Source organism: Sesamum indicum, linkage group LG1 (genome assembly GCF_000512975.1).
Source record: "Sesamum indicum cultivar Zhongzhi No. 13 linkage group LG1, S_indicum_v1.0, whole genome shotgun sequence".
Lineage (NCBI taxonomy): Eukaryota > Viridiplantae > Streptophyta > Magnoliopsida > Lamiales > Pedaliaceae > Sesamum > Sesamum indicum.
In genome coordinates, this window is record NC_026145.1 from 11,798,019 (window position 1) to 11,804,471 (window position 6,453).

The window sequence follows — 6,453 nt, forward strand, 5'->3', positions numbered from 1 at the left end:
ACATGTGAACAATACTGTCTTGTGCATGCAATGATCCTATCTAGTGAAGTATATATGTGTATGTATGCAAGTAATAATTAGACACAAATGTGTAATGGATGTACCTGATCAAAGAGGGCTTGTTTCATGTTACCAAGTTGTCTATGCATGTGTGTTTCTTTGTAGAAATAAGGTGGTACAAGTTATAGAGATATGTTGGGGCTAAATGGGGTCGATGGGATGCCGTTGAGGTTGGTGTTGAGAGGGTTTATATAGTTCACGGGAAAAATGGCTTATATATGGAATATATATATATGTATGTGTGGTGAAACAAAAGTTAGCCAACTTTTCTTTCTTTTTTTTTGGTTATATATTGGCATCATCTTACACTGACACGTATATGTATTATTTTATGTCATTGATCCCAAAGTGAAGGGCCCGACTACATTTAAAGCATAATATTTAAGAAAATAAAATAAATGAGGAGATAAGAAGAGGATAACTAACGGTACACATATGGGTCAAGAGACTTGGATTAGGATTAATTAGCCGACTTGAACTAATTATATGACAAGTGTATCGCACTTGTTTTATAATTGATTTGATTTGATTCGATAAGAATTAAGAAAGTTAAATATAGTAAGTTAAGGTAACTTGATTCTGTCTAAAAGTTTTTTATTTCATCAGGATGTGGCCTGATATTAAGATGAATGAAAATACCAAAGGTACACCTATGCATGCTACAAATATATATATACATATATATATATATACTAGCAACAGTATCACGTTGTTCCCGCGCACATAATTTTATTTGATGCAAGACGAGAATTATCTATATTTTCTTAAATTGATGAAAAAATTCGATACATATCGACCAGAACAAAACAATTTCATTAAAATAGTCGTTCTTATAAAAAAAATTAATCTAAAATGAAAGACAATAGAGCTCTGCTAAACTATAAAGCGGAAAATTTTCATAAATTAAATTCTTATTCATAAATTAATCCGATAATTAAATTCTTATTCACGAATTAATCCGATTTATAGTTGTACTTGCTTTCAAATTCACCTTTCACCTACATCAATCGGAAAAAGAATAGAAATACGATGCACAATAATATTTTATAAATATGAAAAGGTTATTGAACAATTGATGAGTGATAGAAGATTGTAACTTTGCAAAAGTCAAATAATTAGATGGGAAAATCAAATAATTTTGTAAAATCATATATATATAATTATATTTTTATATTTATCCATGGATTGGGGAAAAAGAAGTATTATTTGTCTAATAAGTGAAATATATTGTGTGAATTTATCTAGTGTGGACAATAATAACAATGAAATATAACTAAACAGGTGTTTTGACGATAAAATAGATGAAAGGTAAATATATATATATATATATGCATGTCTATCTTCAAGAAAAACTATATTAGGCATTAATATATTACCTCATTGTATATATATATAAATTATAGGCATTAACTAATTAAGTACAACTATTGGAAAACATATACAAAGTACAGCTTGTGGGAATACAGATTTCTTGGCCAGACCAAAATTTTTTCTCCATTTTCAAGTAACCAAAACTCTTTCTCTTTTACATTTCATTTTGGTGTTTAAATAGATTGCTAGATACTACATCTAAGTAGTCACCCAACATGATTTCTTTCTAGTGAAATACTTAGAAGCCAAAATGAGTAGCAGAAACAATACTAAAACAGGAAACAAACTTGTATATATCCCCCTCGGAGCCCACATCAAAGAAAACCAACAACCATATTACTGCAACACTAAACACAATACTCTAAACCACAAAGAAAGCCAAGTATATCTTAAAAAAATAAAACAACAGAAAAATCAATTCATTTTAACACATATACCTAACGTCCAAGCACAACAAGCCACCATGGTTGCATTTAGCTTCATAATTTAGTTCAACTTTGGGTTGTTATCTTAGGCTAGGAATACTCACTTTTAGATTGATAATAACTCTAGGCGGTGGTGTTTTCAAAGCGACTGTTGAATCATACTCAAAATGTTCAAATTCTGAAAAGTCAAAGGCTCAAATCTCTCCTCTTCTTCTTCACCATCATTTAAAGCGCCGCCATTAGAGATCTGTTCAAAGCAAGATAATTCAAATTCCACTGCAAGTATTGAGAAAGAAAAGGTTGGTTACGTGGGATTGGGAACTGATATGACGTGAGAGAGGCTTTAGGGATATTTTATAAATAGTATAGATAATGGAGATACTTTATAATTTACGAAATTTGATGTCATGGTGTCACTAACTTTTACTTGTGAGTATTAAAAAAGTTTCATTTTTAGAATAGTATAGATATAAACAGGTCAATGGTCCATGTATAAATTTTACAACATTGAACTTATGCCGCAAATATTATCCAAGATATATATGACATTTAATTTACTTAATTATCTTATGACGTGACTGAATCAAACAACATACTACTATATATATTCCAAAATGTCAAAAACCCAAATATGCAAAATTCTCCTATAGTTTTTATACATTTGACCTCGTTAACATCAAAGTTTTAAGGGCTGTAATTAATGAGACCCACACGATCACCATTGATTGTGATTAATTTGTGAATGCAAATCATATATATATTAGATTTTAGGTCCCATCAATTTTCTATATTATTGAGTGTTGGTGAATAATTAATGTGGAGCTCTGATTAAATATATATACATATACAGAGACATAGGGGGTGATATTTTAATCAGAATCTGAAATATTTTATAGTTTGAATTTTAGCGTCCGATGCAATCTATCTCAACACATATGACCTATGATTCCAAGCAACAAACGCTAATTCTAGTGCGGTGTAGGCAGTAGAGGTGCATGGAATCCGTAACGTAACTTGTATTTTATTTTACTTATATAGGATAATTAATATTCCAGCCATAAAATTAAAGATATTCTCTTGGGATATATCTTTTGCTTTGCATTTGAGATTAATCAACACTACTTTAATATATATAAGCTTTTTACATACTTCATACACATGTATATCCACAAAAATACCGCTTTTCTTAACGCTTTCGACTTGGATTTTTGCTTGTTTATACTGCATTACTTTGCAAAAGAAAAAAAAAATGAATTATCCTCTATATTGTAATGACCAGGACAAATCAATACTGTACGGTCAAATAAAATTGATATAAAAATTTAAATTTTAACTATAATTATGTAATGTTCACCACGATTTTACCTATAATCAGACATTTTCCATAGTTTTAATTGCAACTTATTTTTTTATTTCGCTTGTAAAGACAATGATTAATAGTCATTGCACAACTATATATGTATGGTTAATTAATATATATGTCATGATTTTTTACATTTAACTATGAAATTAGTCATAATAAAAATTCATATTTCTTTTAATGATTAGTTTATATCATATTAAAATTTTCTTTGGAGTGTATGATTTTGACAGTTATTATTAGAGTATAACAATTTTTTTGGATTAAAATGCCCTCAACACGGTCAAAGAAAAGATGCATTTTTTCAACTCTGAACGAGACGTGAGTGAAGTAATAAGGTTGGAAAATTTTATAATTTAATATAATTACTTTTTTATTTTTATTGAATATATAAATTATTTAAAAATCATTGACATACGACTTAATCATAATTATTTTATTTACGGGAGAGAATTTATCCCCAGAAAAGAACCAAAAGTTAATTTGGGCAAGAAATTAAATCTCTGCCGCCAAAACAAAATAAATTAATTAACAACATTATCAGGATGTGATAATGTCATGGACATGGAATTTACTGTTGGAAAAGAAAAGCATAAAACCCTCAAATCAATCAAAAGGTACATATTCAAGAAGGGACAGCTCCACTCATTTTGTTCAATTAATAATTAATAATAATGGAGAATGAATATTAATTGTGGACAAAATTAAATTTAAACAAATCAGCAGTTAAAAGTTTGTATTCTAGCTACCATGTTTTGATCAAAAGAAATTATAATTTTGTTTTCTTTTTCTTTTTTTTTTTTTTTTTTGGTATGCAGTGAATGCGAATGAGAAAATAAGAAGATATTAAATCACATTTTAGTAAATATATATATATATATAATATAATTACATCATTTAATATTTTCATCCTAGAATATTTCAAGAATCAAGAATAAATTTATCCCACAAAATAATAATAATAATAATAAAGTGAGAGATAGAATATTGAAAATTTAGTACGTGGATATGTCTTAATTTTTAGATGATAGTTAAAATACAAATATATACTATTTATTAAGTACGAGGGAGTTAGAATAACTACCTATCAACTTTATTTATTCTTATAAAATGATAATTTTTCTAAATTTTTCGATAGCCTACATTTAAACTTAGAAAAAATTATTTAAAAAAAACATTAATTTGATCAGTTATTTATTTTATTTTATGTAATCAAATAAAAATCTAAAGTATACATATGCATTAGGTGTGCTCAATAACTCGTAAAAATAAATATTTGAAGTTTACCACCCTAATTATATATGTTGTCAAAGATCGAATCATGGTACCAAATAAAACTCAATTTTGATGAAAATTAACTATCATTTTTTCCTCATATTCATACTGCCTCAAACTAAAGTGGTGTATCCCACAAACTCCTCTTATAATGAATTGTAACTACTTAAGTAAATACGAAATTAACGCATGTATATAAATATATATATATATATATATATTATGCATATCATCATAGAAAAATATAATAATAAATTTGATAATTAAGTGATTTCATTTTTAAATATCGATGATATATTTTCAGCATCGTCGGTGTTTAAAAAAAAAAAACTTGAATTATAAAGAATCATAATTATTTTAAAGCCCTAAAACCCCACTTCTACATTATTTTTAAATAACATCAAATCTAATATATGTTTATATATATTTATTTTATGCAAAGTGTGTAGTCACATCTGATTTTATGTTAAAGGTAAGTAGAGAGATGGAGGAATCGGATCTGCATATGATTATTGGCAATTTCCCCATAGCTGTTCCCCATGTTCATAAGAATCCCACCATATAGTGTGTGTGTGTGTGTGTGTGTGTGTAGGAAAACACTCACACAATCTCTATTTTTTCATTTAGTATTTGTGTATAAAGAATTTCACATCATCACAGAAGTCCATCAACTCGACAAATCTTGGCCAAAGTTTACCTAAAAAATGAAAGTTCCATAGCACAAATAAAAATAAAATATATTAATTAAAGTTATATAATTTTTTCTTTGATGTATATATTGTTATCATTTTTATTTAAGAGTAAAATGATTGTTACATAAAAAAATAATAGAAAAAAGATATGATTGATATCAAAGTGATATTAATGGTGAAATTGGGGTATTAATTGAGCCATTTATAATTATTCAGGTGCCAATATGACATTAGTAATAAAACTCAAATACTAATTGAGTCATTTATAATTACTGTATGTTATCAATTTTAAAAAGAGTACTATGTAACTCTGTATTTGATTAAACTCTAAGCATTATGTTATAGATCGAGTGATATTTTTTTATTATTCAACCTCAACTAGATGGATGAATTAGCTGGCTGCACCTGACTGCTCTAAAAATTTATCTTTTTCTTTATGAATAAATTACATGGTCATCTCATGATATTAAACTTAATATAGTACCCCATAATAGCATGCAATCTGATACCACTTTAATGTCACTCCCTACAGAACTACATTTATATATGTATATAAATTTGTCTGCAACCATAACCATATGTAATTTTATCATCACAACAAGTACATTTACTAGCATTCCTACCCAGAGCCATCCGGACCATTTTGTCTATACTGAAACATCGAGGCTTTTAATCCTAACTTGTGTTGCAGGTTATCGCCAAAGAATATCCATAGGGAGACCTAGCGACCCTCGATCCCCACCACGTCCATGTAACTCGTGCCAATGCAGGCTGATGGCTCTAAGAATTTAACTGCTTTTTATGTGATACAAAGATGTTTTCTTGAATTATTTTTTATTTTTTTCTTTTCAAGAATGTGTTTAAGAGAGGAAATACCAAGTTCGCATTTAACGGACATCAGTGCAATAATTTAAAGTTGGGCTTTCGGGGTCGATTTCCCATCAATGTTAATTGTGTAGATATGGTGGAACTCTATTATGATATTTATTTCATTGACATATACCACTTCTATATACAAAATCTTTTCTTAAATGAAATACATTATGCGTTTTTATTATTAAATGAAATAAAAAAAATAATATTCAACTTCGTCTCTTCATCTCCATAGGCAATCTGTTACTTCAAAAGTAGTCGTAATGAGTTTGAAGCTCGAGGGAGGAACGTATGCGAGTTCATGGACAAATCAAGTATTCCCTGCAAATAGATGTATATGTAATCGATTCACTTTTGTATTTTGCAACAACTTACACAAACCCGGCCTTTTTTTTGG